The sequence below is a fragment of the Echiichthys vipera genome (assembly GCF_963691815.1).
Source record: "Echiichthys vipera genome assembly, chromosome: 3".
NCBI lineage: Eukaryota > Metazoa > Chordata > Actinopteri > Perciformes > Trachinidae > Echiichthys > Echiichthys vipera.
The window spans coordinates 18,586,659-18,599,624 of record NC_139828.1 but is presented as its reverse complement, the minus strand read 5'-3'; the positions used below and the strand labels follow the sequence as shown (position 1 = coordinate 18,599,624).

At 40.2% G+C, this 12,966-nt stretch overlaps 1 protein-coding gene across 1 annotated transcript in view; it reads left to right on the top strand.

Annotated features, from left to right (window-relative positions):
* Positions 1-12,966, top strand: part of ptprsa (protein tyrosine phosphatase receptor type Sa) — a 239,391-nt gene that overhangs the window by 49,576 nt on the left and 176,849 nt on the right. The window contains exon 2 of the mRNA XM_083940543.1: positions 598-685. The gene's annotated coding sequence lies outside the window, so the exon portion shown is untranslated. The remainder of the gene's footprint in view (positions 1-597; positions 686-12,966) is intronic.

Sequence of the window (12,966 nt, the reverse complement as noted above, 5' to 3'; positions counted from 1 at the left end):
GAGTGAGGCTAGAGTGCCGCAGACATAGCCTCCAGATGCATAGAAACTCACACAAGCACATGCGCCATTATATCTACAAACACAAAGGAAATTCAAGTCGATGTACTGCATACATTATTATTTATTCTTATTTATCTGAAATTACATTCATCCATATATGCTGATTGCTAGAAACCATAGAGTTATGGATTTATACATGTGGCACATGGGGGGATATACAAACACGCAATGACCACACCTGCACACCCACAAATCTAGACCAAGCTCATTAGAGACATGAAGGAGAAAATGATAGGGAAAAAAAAGCCAGGAGGGATTTCATGCAGATTCGCACTCCACCACTCTCAGGCAATCAGCGGCAAGCCCCCTCTTCGCCCGAGAACTGTCGTCTTGCGGTCACAAAGGGCAAGGAGGAGAGAGAGAGAGAGAGAGGGAGACAGAAAGAGAGAGAGAGAAACTCATCTCAGTGTTTGTCGAATTCTTCCACTACCACTTGAGGTGGCAGTTCATTTAGTAGTCCCTTTCATTAATGTTTCTCTTTCATCTTCCCTCTTTCTCTTTTACCCCCCTCTCCTCCTTTTTCTATGTACTTTAAAGGTACACGTGAGTGAGTAACAAGAGGAAGAAGAAGCCAGTGGAGCAGCTGAAGATATGAAGCTAAAGAGGTTTTGAAAACAATCCAGTGGTAAGTGGGCCCCTGATTTTTCTATTTTCATTTAATTCTTTATATTTTTGCACAGTGCAGCACCATATTAGGAGTGTAATTTTGTTCTCCAGAAGGAGTCTCACACCCTGCATAATAACAGATTTTTACATTGTTGAGCACAAATATATGCTTTTTGATAATCCTCAGGTCTGTCTGATTTTTAGTCTATTTCGCTCTCTCCTTCCTTCCGTCAATCCCTCCTCAACCTTTCTTTCTTTCTATCTCTGCCTTTTGTTACAGATTTTGATTGTCACAGTGTGGCATAAGCCCATGTGAATAAGATATTTTCTATCCATGTCCTTCTCTTGTTTCAAATCACTGCAGATGGCACTTTATAACTGTCTGAAGCAACACCTATGCTTCTATATCATTCAACTGATTATGCCTGGACAAATTTCATTGGAATATGCAGCAGACAGTCAAAAGTTGTTTATATTAATACACCTGTTTGTAATTCACAAAGTAGGGCCTAATTATGAAGGTGTAGATAAGTACTATTTGCCTAATAAATACGCTTTTGCTGTCACTAATGGACTCACACAGTGCAGCACAAGCAATTAATCCAAACTGATGGGAAAAAAAAAAGAGAAAGCAGTACATATCCAATAATAGATTCCTCTGCTTAATCAACAAAGTAACTGCATTGAATTCATACTGTATGCTACGTATATTTTGTGTGCACTGATATAAAGAATGATATAATGATCACCATAACATGACACATAGTAGACTGTCATCTTGCTCCACCTTTTTGGTGCTCTGGATGCTAAACCCATTTGTCTGTATTGACAGCTGGGTGAATACAGGTATATTCAAACACTTTGAATATTTTTTTTAACATTAAAGCATCTAAACATGCTCTAGTAGAAACCCAAAATACAAGTGTGAACTTGAAAATGAGAATTATATGGGACCTTTAAATGCAATACAGCAGAAATATACACAAAAAGACAAGCTTTTCTTATAAACTGGTCACATTTCACGTAAAACAATAGTCTCTGTTAAAATAAACAAAAAACATTTTCTTTGGCTTTTCTAAAGAAGCTATCAATTTTGGAGTGAACCCAACCATTTAATTATATGCGTCCACTGTATGTCAGTGTAGATTAATCTTATTCAGCCAGATATTTTACCATCAGGTCAAAATGTAATCCCTCGATTGTCTGGCAAAAGTGGATAGTTTAATTTTGATCTGAACTATCTAATGTAGTTGACTCTGCTTCCATTAGATACACTGCACACCCCATCTTCATTTCCATATCATAACTTGATTATTAATGCTGCTGGCAGAGCGGTAGACATGCAGAAACTGTGGATGAGTGTGAGCTAATGGGTATCAGAGCAGATGCAGGCCCAGACATCCCCTCTCCGTGTGCATCACGGCAGTCTGCTTCTCGTCACCTCAGCCGCCGGAGGCCACCAGCCTGATATTGGCTGCTGTATTTGGTATATTGGGCTGCGATGATAGTGGGGCCTCGACCTGCTTCATTTGACTGCAGACATGGTTGAGAGGCACATCTGGACCCCCCACCATGGGCTCAACAAGCTGGAAACTGAAAGAGCACAGTGGTGGGTTTTACTGGCTCACTGTGACATTTACACATCAGCAACAGAATTTCAGATAATTTTTAAGACTGTCATTTCAGCTGTTTTCTATGGCCAAGTTTGATTCATATATGAATAATTTATTCATTTGTTTCCTCAAACACAGAAAGCACCTCATTTCTAATTTCTCATTATCTTTACTCTGTGGCCTCACTTCTAGATACTTTACCCTCCAACCAACAATATAAACATGAGCACATAATAAAAGAACTTAGCAGTTAAAGGCACATTTAAAAGCATATTAAAACTTTGTTTTGTTGTATGTATTCCTTGTAATAAGAAATAGAAATAAACATCGCTCATTAAAATAGAAGAGTGAAATCATTATACATAAAGGAATAAGGACATTGCACATTAAAAAGTCAGTTATGCCGACAATGACATTACACCCACACTGCACATTAAAATATGATTGGTGCTTTACAGTCTTACATATTGATGAGTCTAATTGCCTGCAGATAAAACACGTGTTTCTGGAAAAAAAATGTGATTCTGACTATTATCCTAGAAACAAGGACAATCATTATGATGAACTGCTTCAGATCTTTAACAGACCCCCCCATTAAGCCTCCAGTGAGGACACATTTGGAGGTGCACTGATATATGATCATCAGTGTTAGATTGCACTTTGCCAGCAGGTGTTATTTGCAAGTTTTATTTTGCTTAACAACGAGATTTCTACCTGTAAAGGGGAAAATGCATCTCATTGGACAAAATGGCATTGACTTTATAATGTTTGATGGTGTTTATCCCATCTAGTGAGAAGAGTGTTTGGTTCTCAGGATGGCAATTTATGTCAGATGGTATATTTGTCTCTAGTTAAGGTCTGATTGAGTTAAAGTAGAAACATGGCCTTGGTTTAAAATGGCAACATTAGGTATTTAGATAGCCAATATTTAGAAAAGAAACCCTTTATGCCTCAGGCCGCTTATTTTTGTTTTCGTTGGCCTGTGGTGTTTGAATTTTACCTTTTGGAGATTCTTCTCAGTTTGATGCTTACCTGTGTGCTATGCCACAGCTGAAGCTGATTCAGGTGCCTTCCTCTTCGGGACAGGATGAGAGTGTGTGTGTGTGTGTGTGTGTGTGTGTGGGGGGGGGGGGGTTAACTGACATACCTGACTTGGCCAAATCTCTAAGGTATTTGCACCTGAATGTACAGACAGCAGCAACTATTGGCTGAGCTTTAAACACTATTCCTAAGGAAAGGCGAGCAGCAGCTTTTTAAGTGGCTCCTAGGATGTTAGCAGCACAATTAAACAAAGCTCTGCTAATCTTTACAGCTGGCGTCAAGAGGCACTGTGTTCCCACAGAGCGCATGGCACTGGGAGTCTGACAGGCTGGATAATGTGCCCTGCGAGCTGCCACCACCCTCAGCACAGCAGGGCCTTCACTGCACACGTACTGTTCTAGCAACATCCCTAATATACATCATAAAGAGAGAAGACAAAAAAATCAGCAATGAATTAGCATCATTCAATTATATACGCTCCACTTATTTGCAGCGGCATTTAAAGAAATGTAAATTGACCTCAAGTTTGGAGGTAATGAATTTGATTATGCCATGAATGAAATGAATGAAAGATGTTTAGCTTCTTACGTTTTCCTCACAGTGATGGTGGAATGCTCCTGCGGTGTGATACATTTAAAGGTCCCCTTTATGTTTTATGTTCTATCATAATGGCAGAATTTTTTATTTTGTTTCTCTGGAAACTTGGAACACATACAGGCTTAAATTATGTCATTATTCGTTCAGTGCAGCTTAACCATAAATTCTGACAACCTGTTACAGGTTTGAACTCATGTTTACACAGCATTTTATACCAGCTGGAGGGCTTTGGCAAACCCTGTAAAAACTTGAAACTTCACACTTAGCCCTCAAGTAGTTTGCAAACTATCCTGTGGAACTTTGTGGAAGCTGATGGATGAAAATAAACAACCTGCTGATGTGTCCTAATATGAAAGACTTGGCTAGATATTTTTAGGGTGGGGTGGATAGATGCTATCTTAGGTCTATTAATGCAGTCATTGCTGTGTTGCCCCAGGCTATAGGGCCTAATCCAGAGGAGTGAGAGTGAATGGGATTGTGGCTCGGGCTTGCCAGACCTGCTTAGGTTCTGGTTGAGAGCACAGTGCTGTGTGGGCCAATCTATTCTGTCCTGGGCAGGGCACAGCATAAACATTGCCCAGGGAACGCAGGCAGGCAAGCAGGCAAGCAGGCAGGCATGCAGGCAGTCAAGCGGACAAGAGCAAAACTATAAGGATGGTTGCCTTTAATTTCCTTTCCACTGATTCCCCTCAACTGTCCAAGGGCCTGAGAGCAAGAGAGAGTACAGAGACAACAGTGTGTATGTGTGTGGAAATTACCTGCAGTAGCTATCTTTTTTTTCAGGGGTTTCACCAAAGTATGTACTGTTATCCACCCTCTCTCTCTCTCTCTCTCTCTCTCTCTCTCTCTCTCTCTCTCTCTCTCTCTCTCTCTCTCTCTCTCTCTCTCTCTCTCTCTCTCTCTGTCTCTCTCTCTCTGTCTCTCTTTCTCTCTCACACACTCACTCAAACACAAACACACACAAACACACACACACACACACACACACACACTCCATCACACTCTTTCACTCCACTTGACGGCCGTGAAGCAATGACTCGCTCTCTTACTGTCTTTAAGTGATCTGTGTTTGCTCCATGGCACTCTGGCGCTGTGACCTTTTGACCCTGCGTGTAAACAGAGCACCGCTGCTCTCCCACCACCACCCCCCCACCTTCCATTACCAAATAAGGAAGACGGAGCCACTGAGAGCCAGCAAGTCGGTCAGCCAACCCACTGAGGAGGCCATTAGTGAGCCAGTGAGCCAGCAAGCCAGCGGAGGGGTTGGTAGAAAACTACCTCTGGCATCACTCATCACTCCTGGCTTCTCTGGCCTCACCCGCCTCTCTGCGGTGCACATGCACACTCACACCATGCGCACAAACACTCACTGCAAGGCACACTTACATCTGTACACAGCACCACGTGCACAGTGACCCCGAAAGCGTTAAAGGCACTCAAATGCACACATATACAGTACACTGTATACAATGACACATATTGAAAGGCACATGTGCTTGGGCATGTAAAGAACACATACGCACACACAGCACATTTAAAATCACTCAGAGGCACAAGTACAAAAGACATATTCATGGGACACTACACAGTCAAACATGTACACCCAGTAATGACATATTACTGCATAAAAAACGCCCCTACACACAGCATAAATTATACACTGGGTTGTTTCGGCAAAACAATGAAAGATGTGTTTCTCACTCTGCTGAAAGATGGATTTATATGGTGAGCTACCATTACAGGTATTCATCACTCACTAAAAGTGCTTATTACCACACCAAAAACAAGTCAAAACAGAAAACGTTGAACATAATGAGGCAATGAGATGTCTTTTAGCAGAATTTACGTTCCTACATTGACGATACACGTATCTATGTTCTGGGATACACTATTTTCTTTACAGGAAAATAAAATATGTAATTTTCTTATTTTTTTTAACTTTAATATATTATAAAATCAAATTTGCCTGCAGATTTTACAGAGCACCAGCTGCAGTCAGGGAGGAACATCAACATCAAATATTGATATGTCTTTTTTGATATACAGTGTGTAATAAAAGGAAAATATCGGTCTAACCCTACACATGACACACACTAGTGGAGAATATATGAAACCTTCACTAGTTTACAACGGTCACAGTTAAACTAACCGTCCGCTCAGTCCAGTAATGCCAACTTGGAAATGGAAATGTACTGCAGCAGTGGGCCCCTCATAAAACAACACTTGTCAGTTTAACAGTATTCACAGGACACACAGTTAAACACAGTAATACGAAACACTCCCTCTCTTTCTCTGTCTGTGTTTTCGTCTCCCTCTGTCCTCGCTCTTTCTTCTGAAATCCTTTGGTTTATTTAGCTGCACTCTTTCACCTGACTCCAAATGTCAGCTGAGTTCAACAGAGCTGCAGGGTAAACACTCTCCGAGAGAAAGCCATATTGAGATTGAGCCGGATAAAAGAAATGCAGGAGAATTGAAGGAGAATGAGAAGCAGGAGTAAGTTAGTGTTTGGTAACAGAGACGTCCTCCAAGAGGGTTGTACTGACTCTAATGTAGTATATGAACAAATAAAACTATAATTTAGGCATTCATCTAATGTGTTCTAAACTTGTTAACTGATGACTCTTATCATGCAATCATGCCAGGATACACAAATATGGGGTTTTGATCAAATTCTTCTGAGGAGGGAGCAAGTCCAAACACAGCACCAGTGAGCGGCAGCAGCAACAATCTCATCAAAATTATTAAATAAAATAATGTTAGTAGTTACGTGGAAATAGTGGAGGAAATGAAATACATTTAAAAACACTCAATAGCACTGAGCTGCAGTGAAATCTGTCCAGATACTGTTTAATTTGCTGTAAATTAAGGGTCCCGTATTATGCACATTTTCAGGTTCATACTTACAGGTACATACATGTTTGAAGACTTAAATATTCAAAAAACACATCATTTTTCTAATACTGTCTGTCTTAATATACCTTTATTCACCCTCTGTCTGAGGTGCTCCGTTTTAGCGCAAGGCCCCTTTCTGATTGGTCAGTGATTCCTGGTCTTCGGCATCTGTGTTTTCTTTGTCTCTGCAATGTCATTGCATCTGGGAATGACTTTAACAGCACCACAGTGTCACTTTCTACCTTTATATAGTATAGTTGTGACATCACAACTAGAAATCCTGACGGCTCGTTTGAAGTCCCAGTTTCTGAATACGGGCTGTGTTCATTTCTCTGTGGATTGGGCAGTTTGATACCTTTACAGTATTTATATAGCATCTCGACCTGCTTGAGGGTAATTGTCTTTGTGCACATGGAAATCTTTTTTTAAATTTTACAATATGCTGTCTCTGTGTGTGCATTTTTAGGAATTTTTGAACTCTTCAGCTGCCAAAATTAATTCTCTACACATCAGCATGTAATTCACTGCATTCACATCCCTGCCCCTCCCAGTACTCCTGCCGAGCTCCCATCTCCATTCTCAAACTCATGTCTATCGCAGTGCTCACTTGTGTATCAAGGTAATGAATTCATAATCTCTCTCAAGCTCTTTGTAGATCTCTATCATGGAAGGAGATAAGACGGTGCATCGTTGCACTCTAATAGCCGTCAGTCTTCCTGTGTTCCTGCTTGCTGTGTGTGTGTGTGCGTTAGTGTGTGTGTGTGTGTGTGTGTGTGTTTGTGTGTACAGTGTGTATGCGCATTACCTATCACCACAAACCCAGCAGCACACTATTCTCCATTTTGGCTTCGGGAGAAAAAGGAGTCTAGCCTAGAGCATGGTCACTTATCAGCTAACTGTTGAGGCTATGTACTTCTACTCTTCTCTCTGAGATGGGTAAGCACTGAGGGCAGGTCCACTTCCTCTCTTTTGTCCAGCATCTTGTTTGCACTCAAATGCCACATAGTACTCCCCAACTCAGCTGACAAACATTTTACCAGCGAGGCAGGCTCAGAGTAACCGAACTTGCGACTGGGGGGTGGCTCTCGAGGGCCGCCGACTGCCGTGTGTGCATGTATTTAATTGTGTTTTTGGTGGTGCCATGACATTTCCTCCGTTGGAGCACGAGCTGGCAGTAAGTGGGCTGTCGCCTCCAGGGACAGAGTGAGCGATGGCCCGCTGCTATCGGAGGTGATTGTGCCTCAACCCCTGGAGGTGACAGATGAACGGAGAGAGAGCAAGGAGACAGTAAGGAAAGAACCAACATTCTATTTTTGAACAGTCTCACATTGCGTTAAATACAGGACAGGGGCAAGAAAGAATTGTAAGTATGCAAGTAAATATGGATAAGCTAAACTTTGGCAGTGCTGACAAGTTTGTAACACACCACTCTTTTGTTAGCTTGTGAGTTGAGCGCCTCTGTAAATAAAATTAAGCAAGAATATACAGAAGAAAAAAGCACACCTAAACTTAATTTATTCATGTTTTTGTTAACAAAATACTGTTTGCTGACCTATTAATGGTGGCATAGATCTTTTTGTTGGTTATACATCATATATGGAAAAACAAATTCTATATGTTTTAGGTCTTTTTAAGGGGGAAAGGCAAAAACAAATCTTCTTCCAAAAGTATATCTAATGTATTTCTAAAGAAATTACGACCAACTGGGCGAGGTTATTTTTTACTTTGTATCTTTTTTTATATGAGAAAGATTGCACCATTATACTAGTGGATCTACATCATGAATAAGTTATAACCATCAAAAATGTATTGCAATCTGCAATTTATTTTTCTTTTCTGTGTCTCTGGACATTCATATCATGCTCAGGCTGAGTTTTATGACCCTGTGTCCTTTAAAATCTGTGAAATAGCTCTGTGGCATTTTATGTGTAGAAGTACTTATATATAATTTGAGAGGCATTCTTCTCCCTTGAAATGCTATTTTCTGGCATGCCAGTTATTTCTGTTGGTGAACAGTGATAAGCACACATTGTGGTGAGGATCACCTTCACTTGGAGGCGTACACTGTAAAAATGAATTTGTTGGCTCAACTTAAAAAAACTAGTTACCTGGCTGCCTTAAATTTTTGAGTTAGGTGAGCAAAGGAAGTCTATTTATTTACACTTACATGTAAGTTGTTACCACTTAAAAAAAAATAGGTTTAATCAACTAATCCAAAACCGAAAACCGTCAACTTGATATTTTCAGTTCGGCCAATAATATTTTTTGTACTACTAACAAGGAAATTTAAGTTGTATGAACTTGATACCTAGTTGAAGTGACATTATATTACAAGTCGGACCAACAAACATGTATTTTTACGTTTGTTTCTTATACCATGAAACTTAAGTTGTTCCAGCTAAGACCATTAGTTCAATGAACATAAAATTTTAAGGCAGCCAGGTAACTTTTTAGGTCAAAGTTGACCACACTAACGATCTTAAGTTTGATCAATACCTTCAAATTGCATTATATGTCAGGTCAACTAAATCATCTATTTTCGAAAATGACTATGGAATACATAAAGAAATTACTTTTTTTCACAAAATATTTATTTGAACACAATACTGCAAATTTCTAAAACCATGTAAATGTATAAAAAATGGGCAGGTCAGGACGTGAACTGAGTCAGGTCACTTTGAACAGTTACAAACAGTCCAAAAATGGTAAAAAAAAAATGTGTGGTCCCACCTGTATTTATCCAGAAAATATCTAAAGATGTCATTTCTCTGCTGAGCTGGATAATTAGTGGGATTACAATAACAATTTTACTTAAATACAACATTTGTATTTACACAACGCAGAGAAGGCAGCCATACTGAACTATGCGAACACAGGCCAGGCTCTGTGTAGATCAAACCATTTGCTGCAGAATCTTGTTTTGTGCAAGAACTTTGGATGAGCATGTTGCTCTGCCAACATCTATGACAACTTTCTGGATCACCCCAAAGCTGTACTTCAGTCCCTTTGGATAGTCGATGTTGAGACTATACAGGGGCCAATTAGGATAGCGAAGGCGTTTGGAACACTTTTTAGCTTACGGATGACAACTTTGTCCTCCAGTATCACTGCAACATACAGAATGTCTGCGATCATGTCACCATCATCAGATTCTCCGGTCGTGAAGAGTAGGCCTACACTGACTCCTCTTACCACTTTGTTCTCCGAATCGGCCGCCTGGAGACAGAAGGTGAAAACACAAAAATTAGCTATTCTTCTCTAAAGATTCTAGGGCAAAGCAAGGCAATCTTGTTTTATACATTGGTCTTGAAAAACACACAATTTAAAAGAACACTTAAGGGTTTCCCTATTTTTCAAATGACCTCCCAAGTGAGTAAAATATTGTTTCAGACTATAAGGTTCAGAAAAATCACACAAGTCACACCGTAATTGGTAAGTCAGTCCATCAGATTGACAAGATTGAGACCAATGCCTCAGCACACACATGATTAAAAGAGCACACACAATCATTTTAAATGCATGGCAAGGGGCAAGATCGACTGTAATGTGAGTGCTTTAACTTGTAGTGCTTTATAATTGTGCGTTGGTTTAGTGTGAAAAATGCACAGTACTTACATATCCAAGTCATCCACGGTTTACAGGTCAGTCCTCCAGACCTGTAATCGAATATGTTCAGAAATATGTTGAACTGAGTAGTAATTGAGGTAAATGTTCAAATACAAAATAAACTACCAGTTTCTAAGTCAGCTAATATATAACATTAGCTTACACGGAGCTAACAGGGGTAATATGTTGTTTATTTTATTGTATAGGATATATATATACATAATGTAGGGATAGATAAAATGGAAACCTAGTTTGGCATAAATAGAATGGCATACTGCGTTTTTAACTTACAAAAACTTAACTTACCTCCTTCTGTCGACCGGCAATGCTCTGTGTGGAATGAAATGGCCTCCGCAGTGGGCAGTCTGTGATGTGCTTATGTGGGTTGTCCAAGGCAATTTTGAAGGGGCTACTACTGTTAAATTGTGTCAACTCAGCAATCTTAGTTACCTGGACTGTTCTGATCTAACTGAGGAGTTTACAATCTAAAAACTTTATTGATTTAGACACTTTCAGTTGGATTGACTGGGGAAAATATGTTGAGTCAACAAAAAACCTAAATTCATTTTTACAGTGTAACTGCTTACAGAACAAGGCCAGTAGTTTCAACAAGGTTCACTGGTTGTTTGGAGCATCTTCACACAGTACATGCTGTTACACGATTCGGTAACAAGACGCAAACGATTAAGCGCTTTCCCTCGAGCACTTGCCCTATCTTCCGCTCTCTGAATTTACACGGCATTTATGACCAAAACAAAAAGTGGAGAGGGAGAGTAGGGTAAAGAGAGCTCCTAGTGTGGAGGAGTCTCATTATTCCGTTATGGATTGCACATGTCAGGCGGTAAGTGCTCTTTTTATCCTTCTAAAGCACTAGCCTCGGCCACTGAGCGCATTTCCCTACCCGAATGAAATTTACCATGTTAAGGCTCACGCCACCAGGGGAATGGCAGTGAGAGCTCTGGGTTGCCGCTAAGATTTACCAGCCTGATTAAATAAGGGGCTGTAGTTTGAATAAGAGGCCAAAGGAGAAATCTACGTAACATAATCACATGTTTTCTACTCACTAGTTAAATTGATTAGACCCCCCCCCCAAACACACACACACACACAAACACACACACACACACACCACACACACACACACACACACACACACACACACACACACACACACACACACACACACACACACACACACCTTTACACCTCTTTATGGTGTGTTACACGTCACGCTAGGTTTTAAACAAAGAGCAGAGAGAGGGCAGTGGAGGATTGCTTGTGGCTCAGGATGGCTTTCTGCCAACACACAGCTAAGATGGGTCTTTTTAAAAGGGCCCGTTCCCATCCATTACTGTCTGCATACCTTGAAAAGTTCACACAAAATATATTGCTAGTCTCCTTCCAAATGGCCAGGAAAGGCCTTTCATTTGATGCACTGTGCTGCGCAAATGTAGCCCCCTTCTAAAGACTGCCAAATTCCCCATCATACATTGTCAATGCTCCAGGAAGGTGATGTGATGTGGCCAGCTACCAGCATTTTTCAGCTGAGCAAGTGTGGCTGGGTTAAGGGTTCAGAGGCCAGTCACTTTCTCTACCTTCTGAAGGGATTTTGGATTAGAATACAACCTCCAACAAAAGTTAAAAAAAAAAAAAAAAAAAGGACTTAACTGACCTCAGCCTAAGACAAACATTTGGCTGCACACTGGCTGGTGGTAACTGACTCTGTGGGTCAGTGGATTGATGTGTCTCCAGTCTGTGTCTGGCGTCTCTGCTGGAAGAAGTGGACACCAGCTGTCACCATTCAAATTCAAATTCTACTAGCCAATCAGAGTTTCAATCTTAGCTCAAACCAATGTGATTGGGTGAAATCATGTCTAAATCCTGCATCACTACAGCGAAAGTGCTTTTAGGTAGCACTTTTGCTGCACCTAAAGTTGCTCGAAAAAATCCATGTAATATTGTTTTCTTTAATTTGGCATCTTGCAGCTGATTGTTTGTTTTGCTGACAAAAAAGGTTATTTTTATTAGCACCGAAATTAAAACAATTCATGTTAATTTGATTTGTTTTTTTTTTCCATTTTAAATCGTAACAAGGACAAATGGGACATTTCACGGTAGAGTGGCCACTGAAAAGTAACACATATCAATGAAACAATTAAAACTAAGTATGTAACTTTTTCCTATTGTGATCATTTCACACAACAATTCCTGTTTGTCCCAGCCTTGTATTTTAGCTGCCATGCAGTTTAAAGACTGTATAACATGTAGTCAATTAGAATAATTATGACACAACTGGATGTATTACGACTACTCGCTTAATCTACACTAAACATCACTGTGTAGTTTATCTGGACATGTAAAGAAATTAATAATTCCATCCTAAAGAACTTGCCATTTTCATTCAATGGCCACATTTTTACACAACTGACTCCTTAGACATCTCTCTCAGTGCTCAAGTGAAATCATTCTTATGTTGTATATGTTGTAATATGCTTTTTTCTCAACATCAACTGTATTGTAGCTGTGCACAGGGCCTGATAAGTTGACTCTG